The sequence below is a fragment of the Echinops telfairi genome, unplaced genomic scaffold (assembly GCF_000313985.2).
Source record: "Echinops telfairi isolate 266 unplaced genomic scaffold, ASM31398v2 ScPeMD7_1;HRSCAF=3_0, whole genome shotgun sequence".
NCBI classification, from domain to species: Eukaryota; Metazoa; Chordata; class Mammalia; order Afrosoricida; family Tenrecidae; genus Echinops; species Echinops telfairi.
This window is the reverse complement of record NW_022103896.1, coordinates 90,999,723-91,015,284: the sequence shown is the minus strand read 5'-3', so window position 1 is coordinate 91,015,284 and position 15,562 is coordinate 90,999,723. Positions and strand designations below refer to the sequence as shown.

The window sequence follows — 15,562 nt, the reverse complement described above, 5'->3', positions numbered from 1 at the left end:
AGAGGATGTACACTGGTACAGACAGCAACTGCAAATACAGGGTATCTAAGACAGATGATCCTTCAGGACCAGTGGTGAGAGTGGCAATACTGGAAGCATGGAGGGAGGGTGGGGCGGAAAGGGTGAACCGTTTACAAGGATCTACATATAACCTCTTCCCTTGGGGACGGGCAACAAAAGTGGGTGACAGAGATGACAGTGTATGACACGACAAAACAATAATTTATAACTTATCAAGGGTACATGAGGGAGGGGGTGTGAACTGTTACCAAGGGCTCAATCAGAAAGCAAATGTTGAGAGTGATGATGGCAACAAATGTACAAATGTGCTTGACACAATGGATGGATGGATGGATTGTGATAAGGGTTGTACAAGCCCCCAGTGAAATTATTTTAAAAAAGAAAAAAAGCCCCAAGGAATAGAATGGAAGAAAAGGACTAAAAAGACAACTCTGACTACACCTTATAAGAGAAACTATTAACCAAAAATGCAAAGGATTCTGAAGTAAGCCTAAGAATGATGTGGAGTGCTATCAAGAGGAACAACTTATGTATCACTGGGATCCTAACACAAGATGTAATCCAAAAATCCACTAACAGTATGAGAATTCGTAAAATAAAGTTTCTCCAACATCACAAAGGAGGGGAAAAAAACTATTCAAGAAACAGAGAACGCCTAGATCAAACAAACCCTAAAAGGAAACTGTCGGGGCATATTGTAATCAAATTCTCCAATTTAAAGGAAAAGTAGAGTCTGAGGGTAGCCAGGGAAAAAAGAACAATAACCTAGAAAGGAGAACTGATAAGGACAAGTTCAGACTTCTCAATAGAAACTATAGGAAAAAGAATTCAGTGACATATGTAAAATTGCAAAAGAAGAAAACTGCAAACCTTAAGAATCCTATAGCCAGCAAAATTATCCCACTATACAAGAGAGAAATAAAGGTACTTCCATGCCAGGAAAAACTAATTCAGAAAAACAAGACCAGCATTATAAAAATATTAACAGGATCACTATGTACAAAGAAAACCAATAACAACAGATGAACCAGAGTATCATACAGGGCAACACTAAGAAACCAATAGGGGACAAAAACCAGAACTAGGAACACAGATACCAATAAAATCACCAAAAAGGGAAAAAAAAAACCAAACAACAAAATCAAAGCTACAAACCCGTCTATACAAAAAAAGACATTGAATATCATTGGATTAGATGTGCCAATCAATACACAGATTAAAGAAGACCCATCTATAGGTTACCTAAAAGAGATGCACCTTAAAGACAAAAATAGACTAAAAATCAAAAGATAGTTTTAAAAAAATACATACTGAGCCAATAGCTACCGTAAAAAGAAGTGGTGATCTTAATCTCTGATAAAATAGTCTTCAAGGCAAATAACAGAGACAAAAATGGACACTACATAATGATTAGAGAAACGAAGACATAACCATAATATGTATACCCCATTGAAAATCCCTCAAGACATATCAATCAACTCATCAGAGTTAAAAGAGAAATAGCTCTATAATAATAGTAGGAGGTAATGGCACACCACACAAGGAAAGACATTATCAAAGAAATTCAATGAAAATATAGAAGCTCTACTAAATAGCACAATCAATTAGCTCGACATCCTAGCCCTTCACCCAACAACACTACACAGTGCTCAGAATACATACTCAAATACATCACACTTTAGGCTACAAAGCAACTCGACAAATTAAAAAACACTGAGCGACTACAACCCATTTTCTCAGATCATGCTATAAAACGAAACTAATAATAGTTTGAGAACAGACATGGAGACTGAATAGCATCCTACTTTAAAATTCCTGTATAACTAAGTAATTCTTTGAAACAATAGTATTAACACACATACCAACTTTTTGAGACAGCAAAAGCAGTATCAGAGGGAAATTATATAGCAACAGACACAAAAATTACAAATTCAAAGTCACCTTAACTCCTCCAACAACTAGAAGGGCAAACTTTAAGTACCAAACAAACAAAAAAAATCATAAAGAGTAGAGGAGAAATAAGCAAACGAAAATATTCAAACAATGGAAAAAAATCAAGAAGCTGACTCTGGGTAAAAAAGACAAACCACTGGAAGACTTCACTAAGGAAAATAAAGAGCAGATATAAATATCTATATTTAGAGATGAGAAGGTCAACACCACAACAGATAACAAGTGAAATAAGAAGAAATACTATACTTCGAAAAGATGGTAATCTAAGAAATGGGAGCAAATTCCTAGAGATAGAAAACAGATGCAAGGATGGTTCAACATTAGAAAAACTATCAATGTAACCCACCACATAAATAAGATCATATGAATAGATGCAGAAAAGGCATTTGACAACATACATTTCTGATGAAAATGTTCAGCAAAATAGAAAGGATAATTCTTAAAAATAATGAAGCCTATATATGCAAAATTCAATGGCTAATACCTTTCTGAATAATGATAAATTTTAAAACATTTCCCCCTGAAAATAGAAGCTATACTAGGATGCCCCATCACCACTTTTATTCAACATCATGCTGGAAGTCTTAGCCAGAACCATTAGACATCAAAAATAAAGGAAATGCAATTGGGCAAAGAAGTGATGCTTGGTATTTTAAGATTATATTGTTTTATATAGCCAAAATGATTGCTGGAAGCAATCGAGGAATTTGTTGAAGTAGCAGAAAACAAAAATTGTAATAAGTCAACTGGATGTGTGCATATCATCAAAGAAAGTTCTGAAAATGAAATCAAGAAAAAATACCACTTGTAATAGCCACAGAAATGGTGAAGTATTTAAGAATAAACCTAACTAGAGAGACAAAAGACCTATATAAAGAAAACTGCAGAAAATCTTTACAAGAAACTAAGATTATATAGCCCTCTTCATCCTATATGAAAATAATAATTGGGGCAGTTACATAATCTGGTGTCAATTTGAGAGGATTATGAGTGAAGAGGTGGAGTCTGGTCTGTCAAGATATACCCAATGAGTCCTCTGGGCATAGCCTTCTGTGAATTCTGGGAACTCCTTTATTTTCCTCCTTGGAGGCGGGATACATTAATGTGTTAATCTAGGTCAGTGGTTCTCAACCTTCTTAATGCTACAACCCTTTAATATAGTTCCTGGTGACCCCCAACCATAGAATTATATTTGTTGCTACTCCATAACTAATTTTACTACTGTTAGGAATCAGGTGACCCTTGTGAAAGGGTTATTCGACCCACAAAGGAGTCGCGACGCACAGGTTGAGAATTGCTGGTCTAGGTGGACTAGAGAAACAATTCATGGACACACATATAACAAAGAGGTTTATATACAGGAGCAATTGCATATTGAGAAACTGTCCCAGATCAAGTCCATAAATCCAATATAACTCATATGTCTGGTACCAATCTATAAAATCATCTTAAAAAAAAAAATCATCTTCAGACTCATAAAATACATGCAATGATGCTGAATGCAGGAGGATCACAGATGAGTGGGTTGGACGTATTGTGGATCCAGTGGCTTTGTTAACATCTTAGTGCTGGCAGGGCTGTCCATGTGGTTCGTCCAGTTTCCAGGGCTGCATCAGGGTAGGTCCATGTGGTTTCTCCTCTGGGACGTCTCGCAGGAAGTGAGCAGAGAGAAGAATGTCTCCCGCCTCCAAGGAGTAAAATACAGGAGTTCTCAGAATTCTCAGGAGAAGGTCATGCCCACACAGTGGCCTCATTGGTTATACCTTGATTGACAGGCCAGACTCCACCCCATTCACTTGCAATCCTCTCAAAGTGACACTAGATTATGTAACTACCACAACAACTTATAATTTATCTAGGGTTCATGAAGGTGGGAGGGAGGGAAAAATGAGCTGATATCAAGGGCTCAAGTAGAAAATGTTTTGAAAAGGTTGATGGCAACGTAGGTACAAGTGTGCTTGACACAGTGGATGTGTGGATTCTTAAAAGGTCTGTAAGAGCCCCCAATAAAATTTAAAAAATAAAAATGCCAAAGGATGGGCACCTCAGCTCTAAGGGCACTCCAAATGTGACAGGATGAGTTGATTTCTCAAGAGTGGAGTGGACCATGGTAATGTAAGTTGAGTAAAGCTGCTGATGAGGCATGACGCAAGGAGACTCAGTTGCAAAACCCTGCTAATGATTAGAACATGGAATATGCTATGTATGAATCTAGGAAATATATAAGTGGTCAAAAGTGAAGTGGAACGCATAAAGATCCATCTATTAGGCATTACTGAGCTGAAATGGATTCATACTGATCATTTTGAGTTTGAAAATCAATTTTTACTATGTAGGCAATAACAAGATGATTGGTGTGGCATTCATGATCACAAAGGGCATTGCAAAATCAGCCATGAAGTACAGTGCTGTCCATGATAGGATTGTATCTGTTTTCAAGGAAATGCGATCAATACAAATTATTGAAATTTATTCAGTAACCACCGAAGCTAGTGATGAAGAAATTTTATAATTTTGCCAAAGTCTGCAGTCAGAAATTTATCAAACATGCCATCAAGATGCACTCATAATTGGAAGGCAAAAGTTGGAAACAAAGGGGAAGGAACAGCTGAGAGAAAATAGGAACTTGGTGATAGAAATGAAACTGGAGATTTCATGATAGAATTTTGCAAAACCAATGACTTGTTTATAACAAATACCTCTTTTCTACAACCAAAAAAGTGACTAAGCTCATTGTGTTAGTCTGGGTATTTAGAGAAACAAATCCACGGAAGCTCATGTATAAGAGAGAGTTTTATATAAAGGGTAAGTGCGCATCAAGAAAACATCCCAACCCAGTGCTGTCCAAGCCCACAAGTCCAGCATTAACCCATATGTCCAACACCAATTCACAAAGTCCTCCATCTCACAAATCACAATGATGCTGACCACAGGAGGAAAGCTGAGTCAGTGAATGTGTAAGCATCTCAGCGGTGGCAGGGGTCTCCACATGGGTGCTCCAGTACCCAGGGCTGCATCGGGGTAGGTCCATGTGGCTTCTCCTCAGGGATGTCTTGCAGGAAGTGAACCTTGCCAGCTAAAGCTGGGACCTGGCTAAGGCAGCTGCACCCTGGTCTGACCATCAGAAAGCAAGAAACCCAAGAACTAGAAAGGTGAGGCTCACTGAGCCATTTATCCCTCTACCCTTCAATTAACCCCACATGTGTTTAATTGGCCAGGTTGGCACAATAACTACCTCACTCGTACGTTTCCAGTAGGAATGCGCAGAAGTCAGATTGACTACATTCATGGAAAGACATGATGGAGAAGCTCAATATCAGCGATTAAAACTGGGCCAGGGGCTAACGGTTGAAGAAACCATTAATTTCTCATTTGTAATTGCAGGATAAAGCTGAAGAAAATTAAAACAAGTTCTTAAGAGCCAAAATACGACCTTGAGTCTATCCCACCTGCAGTTTGAGAGCATCTCAAAAATAGATTTGACTCCTTGAACACTAATGACAGAAGACATGAATTGTGGGAGAACATTGAGAACATCATTCAGGAAGAAAGCTAAATGTTATTAGAAAGAAAAGAAAATATCAAAGTGGATGTCAGAAGAGATTCTGAAAACTCTCTTAATCATAAAGGAGCTAAGGCAAATGGAAGAAACACTAAAATCATAGAGCTGAATTGAAGGGCAGCTCAAGAAGACAAAGCCAAATATAAAGAAATGTATAAAGGCCAAAAATTAGAAAACCAAAAAGGAATAACTCACTCAGTATATCTGAAACTGAAGAAAAGGTTCAAGCTGTGACAGATTCTATTAGCAAAATATTGAATAATGCAGGAAGCATCAAAAGAAAATAGAAAGAATACAGAGTCACTGTACAGAAAAGGACTAACATTCCACCATTCTCAGGAAATAGTATATGAACACAAGCCTACGGTGCTAAAGGAAGAATTTCAAACTACACTGAAAGCATTAGCCAAAACAAGGTTCCAAGATTGATGGACCACCAATTGAAACACTTCAACAAGCTAATGAAGCATTAGAAGCACACTCGTCAATGAGGGTGGCGCGTGATGGAGACCCAATGCCCATCTCTAGACAACTGGACATACCTTGCAGAGGGGTAGTGGGGAGACGAGTCACTTAGGGTTCAGTATAGCAATAATGAAACTCACAACCTTCCTCTGGTTCTTGAACGCTTCCTCCCTGCAACTACCAGGACCCCAATTTTGCCTTGCAGACCTGGTTGGACCAGATGATGCACAACGGTACAGATGGGAATTGGAAACGCAGGGAATCTAGGACAGAGGAACCTCTCAGGACCAGGGGTGACAGTGGCGATACCACGAGGGAAAGGGGATGTAGTAGGGGGGAATGCATCACAGGGAGCTACGTGTGGCCTCCTCTCTGGGGGACGGGCAGTGGAGGGGTGGGTGAAGGGAGACGCCGGACAGTGTAATATAAGATACAATAATAATTTATAAATTATTAAGGGTGCATGGGGGAGAGGGGAGGAGGAAGGGAAGGGGAGGGGGGGGGGGAAGGAAAATTAGCGGGTTCCGGGAACCCAAGAGGCAAGCGAATTTTGGGAATGATGAGGGCAACAAATGTATAGATGTGCGTTACACAATTGATCTATGTATTGTGATGAATTGTATGAGCCCCAATAAATTGATAAAAAAAAAAAAGAAGAAGAAGCACACACTGGGAAATTTGGAAGACCACTACTTGACCAACTGACTGAAAGAGATTATATTTGTACCCATTCCAGACCAAGGTGACTGAGCTTTAGTACTCAAATTATGTAACAATATCATTGATGTCACATCTACAGTTGCAGCAATACATGGACAGGGAGCTGCCAGTGGTTCAGGAGGATTCAGAAGAGGATATGGAACAGGAGCTATCATTGCCGATGTCAGATGGTTCTTGGCTGCAAGCAGAGAATACCAGAAAGGGATTTACTTGTGTTTTATTGATGTGTAAAGTCATTCAACCCTGTGGATCATAACAAATGATGGACAGCCTGGGAAGAATGGGAATTCCAGATCACCTAATTGTAGACCTGCAGAACGTGTACATGGAACAAGAGGCAGTTATGTGAATGGAACAAAGGAATACAGCGTGATTTAAAATCAGGAAAGCTGTGTGTCAAGGTAGATTCCTTTCATTATACTTATTCAATCTGTCTGCTGAGTAAATCATCAGAGAACCTGGATTATATGAAGAAGAATGTGCCATCAGGATTGAAGGAAGTCATCAACCTGCAATGTGTAGATGGCACAACCTTGCTTGGGAAAGTGAGGAAGACTTGTAGTATTTGCTCATGAAGCCCAAGGACTGCAGTGTTCAGTATAGCTTATGGCTCAATATAAAGAAGCTCCAAATCCCCCAAACTGGGTAAATAGGTAACCATATGATAAATGGAGAAAAGGTTGAAGTTGTCAAGGATTTCATCTTGCTTGGATCCACAATCAATGTTCATGGAAGCAGTAGTCAAAAGATGAAATGCATTGGGTAAAGATGCATAAGACCTCTTTAGAGTATTGAAAAGCAAGGATGCTACTTTGAGGACTAAGGTGTGCCTGCCCCAAGCCATGGTCATGATATTTTCCATTGCCTCACATGCATGTGAAAGTTGGGCATTGAATAAAGAAGACAGAAAATTTGATGCACTTGAATTGTGGTGCTGGAGAAGAATGTCCAAAGTACTATGTACTGTTAAAAGGACAAACAAATTTGTCTTGGAAGACATACATCCAGAGTGTTCATGAGAGATAAGGATGCAAAACTTCATCTTACATACTTTGAACATGTCTGGAGAGACCAATGCCTGGAGGAGGCCATCATGACTGGTATAGTGGAGGGTCAGTGAAAAAGAGGAAGTCCCTCCAGGAGCTGTATTGGCTGGAACAAAGGGCTCAAGGATAGGAATAATTGTGAGGCTGGTGCAGGATCATGAAGTGTTTTTTCTGTTGTGCATAAGTTCACTGTAGATTGGAACTTATTGATGGCACCGGACAACAATGGGTACCTTCAAAGCAAGAGATCCAAACCAAAGTTCAATGACTCCCAATTCCAAAATCTTGGTATAGGGGTCATCTGCTTCTCACGTTAAGGTGTTTTAGCCTTAAGTCCAAAGGAGTGTTTCAGTCCTTTAATTTGCTACAGGTGTAAAAAGTCCACAGTTTGCTTAGTGGGGTTTCTGAATCAGATCCTTCTGGTATGGCCTATGAAGGATGTTGTACACCTTGAAAGGATAGAGTCTAAGTTCCCAGTTGTCAATAGCACATGACCTGAGCACAAGGGCTGTTTTGAAACTGGGTCTTAAGTGTCCCATTAAGAACATAATACCAGACACATTCTTCCCTTGGGTCTATATAAGTAAAGTTAAGCATTTTTCCCAATGACAGATCGCCCCACCCAATTTACCCACCGTGATAGTTACGTAATTTGTGTAAACTTGAAGATATAAGTGTAGGGGTAGAGTCTAGCTTGTCAGTTAAGCCACGGCCTGATGGTGTCTCCTTTGTGGGTGTGATCTTCTCATAAGATGGATCCTGCAGGCTTTCTCTCTCTCTCTCTCTCTCTCTCTGACTTTCCTTTCCTGCTGTTGAGTCACTTGGAGAGCTGCCAGAGTCACATTGAGACATGTGGGAACCCTGGAAATGTGTCCATTGCCACTGGATCCTGCACCCCCTGGCCAGTGATATTCCTGCATTTGCATCACTGCTTGTGTTTGCGTGAATCTGAAGAGGGATTTATGGATTAGTATCGGACTTATGGTCTAGTATTGGACTGATGCAGTTGATCTGGAATAGGCTAGGATGTTTTCCTAATTTATAATCACTTTTTTTTATCATCACTTCTTGATATAAAGTTTTCTTACACATATGAGTGTCACTGGATGCGTTCCTCTAGTCAACCTGGCCTAACAGATCCACCAACAGAAGTGTAATCACTTTTTCTAAGACAGACATAGACTTGAATTTCTAGTAAGATTCACTAATCACTCTTGTAGGGTGACTGTTGATTAGGGGTGACCATAGAATAATGTTATGTGGCAGGAATTGATTGGTCTTCTCTCTCTCTCCCCTATCTTGAGAAACTGATCCCAGCTGAAGTGGGGTTTCCTTTGTCTAAATGGATTGTAAGAGGTGCAAATAAGAAGGTGATGTATGGTTCATGGGCACCAGGCAGGCACATTACTTTGTTACTGGAGAGGCCAAATCAGAAGATTACATTGCTTGAGAACAGAAACCTGCCTTTGTCTTGGTGTTTATAGAAGTGGACTCATACAGTATCTGTACTTTAGTGATTGGCGAACTTCATTGAGCAAAATGATAGCCAGGTCCATTCATGCCATAAGGTGATATTTTTGGTGTCAACACTTTTAGTGATGCATAATATTCCATTGTGTGTATGTACCAGAATTTCTAAATCCATTCTACCAATGGACATTTGGGCTGTTTCCAGCCGCTTGCTATTGTGAACTGTGCTGCAATGCACATGGGAGAGCATATACCTTTTCTTCTGTTTCTTCTTTGGGGTATATTGTTGGGTTGCATGGGATTTCTATTTCCAGTTGTTTTATGTCGTAGTATATTAATTTCCATGATGGTTGTAAATATTTGCAAGCCCACTAGCAATGTCTAAGAATTCCAAATATCTCTGCACCCTCTCCAGTATTTGTTGTGTTTTATGTAATTTTAATTTAGCTGTGTGGGTATAATGTGATTCAGTATCATTGTTTGGATTTGCATATCCTGGTAGCTAGTGATTGTGAAAATGTTTTCATGTTTGCTAGCCATTTGAGTGTCACTTTTGGTGAACTGTTCATGTCATTTCCTCCCTTACTGTGGTGCTGCAGAATTCTATAGATTTTAATAATTAGCCCCTTGTCTATTGTGTCATTGCTAAAAAAAGTTTTTCCTAATATACGTGGTCTTGTTTACCCTTAAGGTGAAATCTTTTAATGTGCATTTATGTATTATTTTTAGTAGGTATAAGGCATCTATTTTATCCTCTACTCTGTCTACTTCCTTTATTATATTTGATAGTATGTGTATGCCCTGCTATAGGGTCCTTAAGCTTATTCTAATTTTCTCATTGATGATCCTTATAGCTCAAGGGTTTACATTTAATAGTTCTTGAATTTGTTTTTGTGGAAGAAGCAAAGTATGGGTGCCGTTTCATTTTTCTGCACAGGAAATCCAATTTTTCCAAACATTTGTTGAAGAGTTTGTTGCCTGCCCATTTAATGTTTTTAGTCCTTTGTCAAGAATCAGTTGCTTGTTGTTGTTAGGTTCCATCAGTTCTGTTCCAACCCATTTAGAATTTATGCACAACAGAACAAAGCACTACATGGTCCTGCCCCATCCTTACAATTGTTCCTATGCTTGAACCTATTGTTACAGCCACAGTGTCTATACGTCAGCTTGAAGGCCTTCCTCTTTTTCACTGCCCCTTTACTCTTCAAACATGATGTCCTTCTCCAGGGACTGGTATGGCAACACGTTCAAAGTATGTAAGATGAAGTATGCATGTGTCCCACTTTTTTTTTTTTTAAGAGAGACTGCTAGATGCCTACCAAACTTATACTCCCATATATCCAGAGGCCCCTGCAAACTTCAGAGTGGTCAATTTGGCTTTTGTAACTCAGTCTGCCCCAGACATAAAAAGGAAATTACAAAAGTTAGAAGGGCGTGAAGGACAACATTGATCAGAATTAGTAGAAATTCCTCAAAAGGTTTATAATAACAGAGTTACCCAGGTGGGGGAAAAAACAAGCGAAAAGGCTATAGCCTGAGCTGTAATAGCAGCCTTGAAGGAAACAGGTCGGACCCCTCAAAAGCTTATGGAACCCAAAAGAGGGCTCAGATTGAAAGTAGGCAACCCTTAGGAAGGAACCAATGCACATGCTGTAAGGAAGAAGGGCATTGGAAGAATTAGTGTTCCCAGCAAAAGGCAGGTAAAAGACAGCCCCCACCGATTCTTAGTCTAGATGGCCAAGAATAGCGGAGTCTGGGCTCATTACCCATCAGCCCCCACGAGCCCCAGGTTACTGTTAAAATAGGGGGCAAGCCAGTTGGTTTTTTAGTAGACACAGGAGCAACTCATTCTATCCTAACTCACCTCTGGGACCATTGTTTTTGGACTCCATTGTGGTCCCAGGAGCCACAGGAAAAACAAAACCCAAACCAAAAAGCCCTCGTGGTGTCATTGGACTACACAGAGAACTGTCAACCTGGGAAACCACACTGTAGCTCACTCTTTCATTTTAATGACTGATTGTCCCTACCCACTGCGGGGCGGCAACCTACTTGAAATGCTCCATGTCATGATCTCCTTCAAGGGCCAGGAGGCCTGTTTGATCAGTGATCCTACTAATCTGCCCCCTTTCTGAGGAGTATTTGTTGCACACCAAGAGCTACCATTGACAAGTACCTGGAATTCCACAAGCAGACCTCCCCCAAAGTATGAGCAGAGGACAACCCACCTAGATTGGCCAGACACCAGCCTCCAGTAGTCCTGCAATTTAAGGCTAATGCCTCACCAATCCTGTTAAAACAATACCCGTTAAACCATGGCCCGGGAGGCTAAGGCAGGAATCACTCCGCACATCAGATGGCTCTTAACAGTGGGAATCTTAACCAAGTGTCAGTCTGAGTTAGTTAATTGTGTCAGCCTGGCCGATAATCACATGTGGTGCTGGTTGAAAGGTGGAGGGATAAATGGGTGGTGAAGCCTCGCCTTTCTAGTTCTCGGCTCTCTTGTTTTGTGATGGTTGCATCGGGTGCAGCTGCCTTAGCAGTTCCCTGCTTCAGCTTGCAAGATTGACTTCCTACAAGACATCCCCAAGGAGAAGCCGCATAGATCTATCCCGATGCAGCCCTGGGTACTGGAGCAGCCGTGTGGAGACCCCTGCCAGTGCTGAGATGCTTACACGTTCACTGACTCAGCCTTCCTCCTGCAGTCGGCATTATTGCCTCTGTTTTGTGAGGTGAAGGACTTTGTGGACTGGTGTTGGGTATGGGTTAATGTTGGACTTGTGGGCTTGGGCAGCATTGGGTTGGGATGTTTTCGGGATGCACATTTTCTTTGCATAAAACTCTCTCTTATACATGAGTTGCTGTGGATTTGTTTCTCCAAAGTACCCAGACTAATACACAGTCCCTGTGGCAATTACGTAATCTGGTGCCAACTTGAGACTATTAAGAGTGAAGGGGTGGAGTTTAGCTTGTCCATCAGGTCGCAGCTTGATGACCTTGTTTGGAGGCATGAAGGAGATTAATAGCTCACTGGAGGCCAGAGACTACCTCTGCTTGACTTTCCTGTTGACAAGACACATGGAGATTTCTGATGTAGCCAGAGTCCTGGAGCTAGAGGAGCCACATGAAGGCCCATGCCATTGCTGAGATACTTCCACTGCCACTGAATTCACAAGACTTTTCACCCAATGGCCTGTGAACTTCCTGCACTTGGCGTCATTGCATGTGTTGCATGAGACTGAAGAAATTATAGACTGGTATTGGACATATGGGGTGATATCAGACTTATGGACTTGATCTGGACAGAACTGGGATGTTTTCTTAATATTACAATTACTCTTTTATATAAAGCTCTTTCTTATACACATAGGAGTGTCTATGAATATGTTTCTCTAGTCAACCCAGACTAACACAGTCACCGTGTTCGGAACACCCCTCTCTTGCCAGTACCCAAGGTTGGGACCCATCACTGCCATCCTCACCTACCACCAAATGCCAGGTAAGAGAATTCAGTTGAATGGATGGCTATTGCAAACTGTGGATTTGGGGTTTTGCAGAACTGGGCAAAGCCCTCTACCAAGCTACAAAGGGAAGTGGGCCTTAAAGTAAACAAAAAATAAACAGGGATTTCATGGATCTGAAACAAGCCCTTGTGCGGCCCCGGCTCTTGCACTACCAGATATGTCCAAATCCTTTCTCCTCTTCATGCATGAACAATCTAGAATGGCTCGAGGTGTCCTCACTCAAAGTTGGGGCTTTGGGACAGGCTGGTGGTGTACTTGTCCCAAGAAATTAGACCCTGTGACTTCTGGGTGGCCAGCATGCATCAGATCGTTGGCCACTACGGCCCTTTTAGTCAAGAAAGTCAATAAACTGACTATGGGCCAGGAACTGGCTGTGTTGGCCCCAGCTTGGAAGTGTTACTACTGCCCATGTGCATGGTGCTGTATACCAAGAAAGGGGACTTCTAACTTCAGGAGAAAAGAAATAAAAAACAAAACTGAAATATTGGCTTTGCTGAAAGCCATGTGACTACCAACCAAACTGGCAATTGTACATTGCCCAGGACACCAGAAGGACAACTCAAAAGAAGCCAGGAGAAATCAGAAAGCAGATGAAGAGGCCAAACAGATGCCCATGTTGGAACTTCCTGAGCACAAACTAACTTTGGTCCCCCTACTAGAGCCGCTTCTAGCCAAAGTACCTCGGTACACTGAAGAAGTTGTTTAGGCCAAGAATAACCTAGCTATGGAAGAAGCCACTAGTTGGTGCACCCCCCCAGACAGTAGAACTATGGTCTCCGGGGTGTTAGATAAGTCAGTAGTGCAGCAAATGCAACAGTCTACTTATTTGGGCAAAACTAAGTTAGGGGAGTTAATCAGAAAACCATTTTATAGCCGAAATTTAAATAGTATACTTGAAAGTGTAATAGGTGGGCTATATGTGCTCAGGTAAAAGCTTGCACTTCAGCCCCCACCCAGCAAGGTATTAGATTAAAAGGACAAATGTCAGGAGAATAGTGGGAGTTAGATTTCACTGAAATTAAACCTCCAGCTAAGAGGTACAAATATTTGCTTGTGTTAGTTGACACTTTTTCAGATTGGGTTGAAGCTTTACCTACACACCTCAAAACTACTGTGATAGTTAGAAGCAATAATTCCAAGGCATGGCTGGCCTCAGTCTATTGGGTCCAATTAACAGCCCAGCCTTTACTGCTACCCTAACACAACACCTTTCAAAAACTTTGGGGGTTGAGTGGAAATTACACTCTGCTTACAGGCCTCAAAATTTGGAACAGGTTGAAAGAATGAACAGAACCTGAAAGGAAACTGTCTAAATTTGTATTAGAAACAGGCAAACTGGCCATCTCTACTTCCCGTTGCTTTATTGAGAGCAAGGTGCACCCCATATAAAAGAGGTTTTACCCCTTATGATAGTAGGTTTGGAAGACCACCCACCTTGTTACTTAAAACAAGCTGAAGTGTATACCGTATATACTCGAGTGTACGCCAAGTTTTTTCAGCACATTTTTTATGTTGAAAAAGCCCTCCAGTATTTTGTGGTAAAATTAGGTGCCTCGGCTTATACTTGAGTATATACGGTAATTAAAAATTACTTAAGTTCTTACAGACACTCCAGGTGGCACAGCGCCAGGTGTTCAGACTGTAAAGGACACTCTCCCTACCCTTCATACCAAGCCAGGCCTCTTCACCTGTTCCAGCCTGGAGACTTGGTGTTGGCCAAGTGGCACACCACAACTGGACTCACCCCACGGTGGAAGGGACCCTTTACTCTAGACCTCACCACACCTATGGCTGTAAAAGTTGATGGAGTCACCCCGTGGGCCCACCATTCACCACTAAAGGCTGCACCAGCAGAGGCAGAATGGCAAGTTTCCAAAAATCCAGACCAGCCCCTCAAGCTAAGACTGTCCCATACTCCCAAATGATCTTTATGCGTGCATATTGGGCTGTAGACAGCTGTTGGAAAGTTTCCCCTTCCACGTTTTTGTGAATGGTTACTGAAGGAGCAACCAGCCAATTTGGAATCAACAAATCCTCAGGTTACTACTCTTGTCACTGGTTTAGCCGGCCCCTTAATTTTGTTACACTTAGGGCTTATGGTTGGGCCATGTATAGTAAACAGTCTAAGCAAGTTTATACAAAACAGAATTGGGGCTGTCAAGCTTATGGTGTTGAGGACCCAGTATGTATCCCTAAATCCAGAGGAAGTTGCTGATGAATCAATGATTTGATTTCCCCAAATAAAAACAGCAGGAAATGAGGTAAACTAGCCACAGTAACTCCATTTTGTTGACTGCTAGGTTACCTACCCTCCTTCCCCTCCTTCTCGGAAATTCCACTGGCTTTGTTCCTAGAATGAACCTCGCATACCTGGGACTAGGGTGAGGTACACAATGATAAGTCATGCTATTCTTGCTTCTGTAATGCTTGCTTGCTTTGAATGTAAAATCAGTCATGTTATTTGTATTTCTGTAATGTTTGCTTGCTTCAGAGGAAAGTCCTTACGTGGTTTTATGCCTTTAAAAACTTGCTTATAACTGCTTTCTGCACTGCAGCTGAGGGGAGCCCGTTGGTTCCCTCTGTAGACGGCTAGAGTAGTTAAAGACTCTTCAAGTCTGTTGGACATTATGGTGGTCATCATTTATTTGAATCCACAGCAACGTTGTGTATTTCTTCTTTTGGTATGGTTTGTGGAAATTTTCTACTTCAGCCTGTGTTAGCCTGAGTAGAGAGTGGGTTTCTAGAAATTTTTCTGTTTTCTTTAGGTTTTCGAATTTGTTGATGTACAGGCTTTCATAGTA

The 15,562-nt window shown here is 41.2% G+C and overlaps 1 pseudogene; it reads right to left on the bottom strand.

Annotated features, from left to right (window-relative positions):
* The window catches only part of LOC101652134, a 35,363-nt pseudogene extending 24,234 nt beyond the window's left edge, over positions 1-11,129 (bottom strand).
* Positions 11,130-15,562: the final 4,433 nt, after the last annotated feature.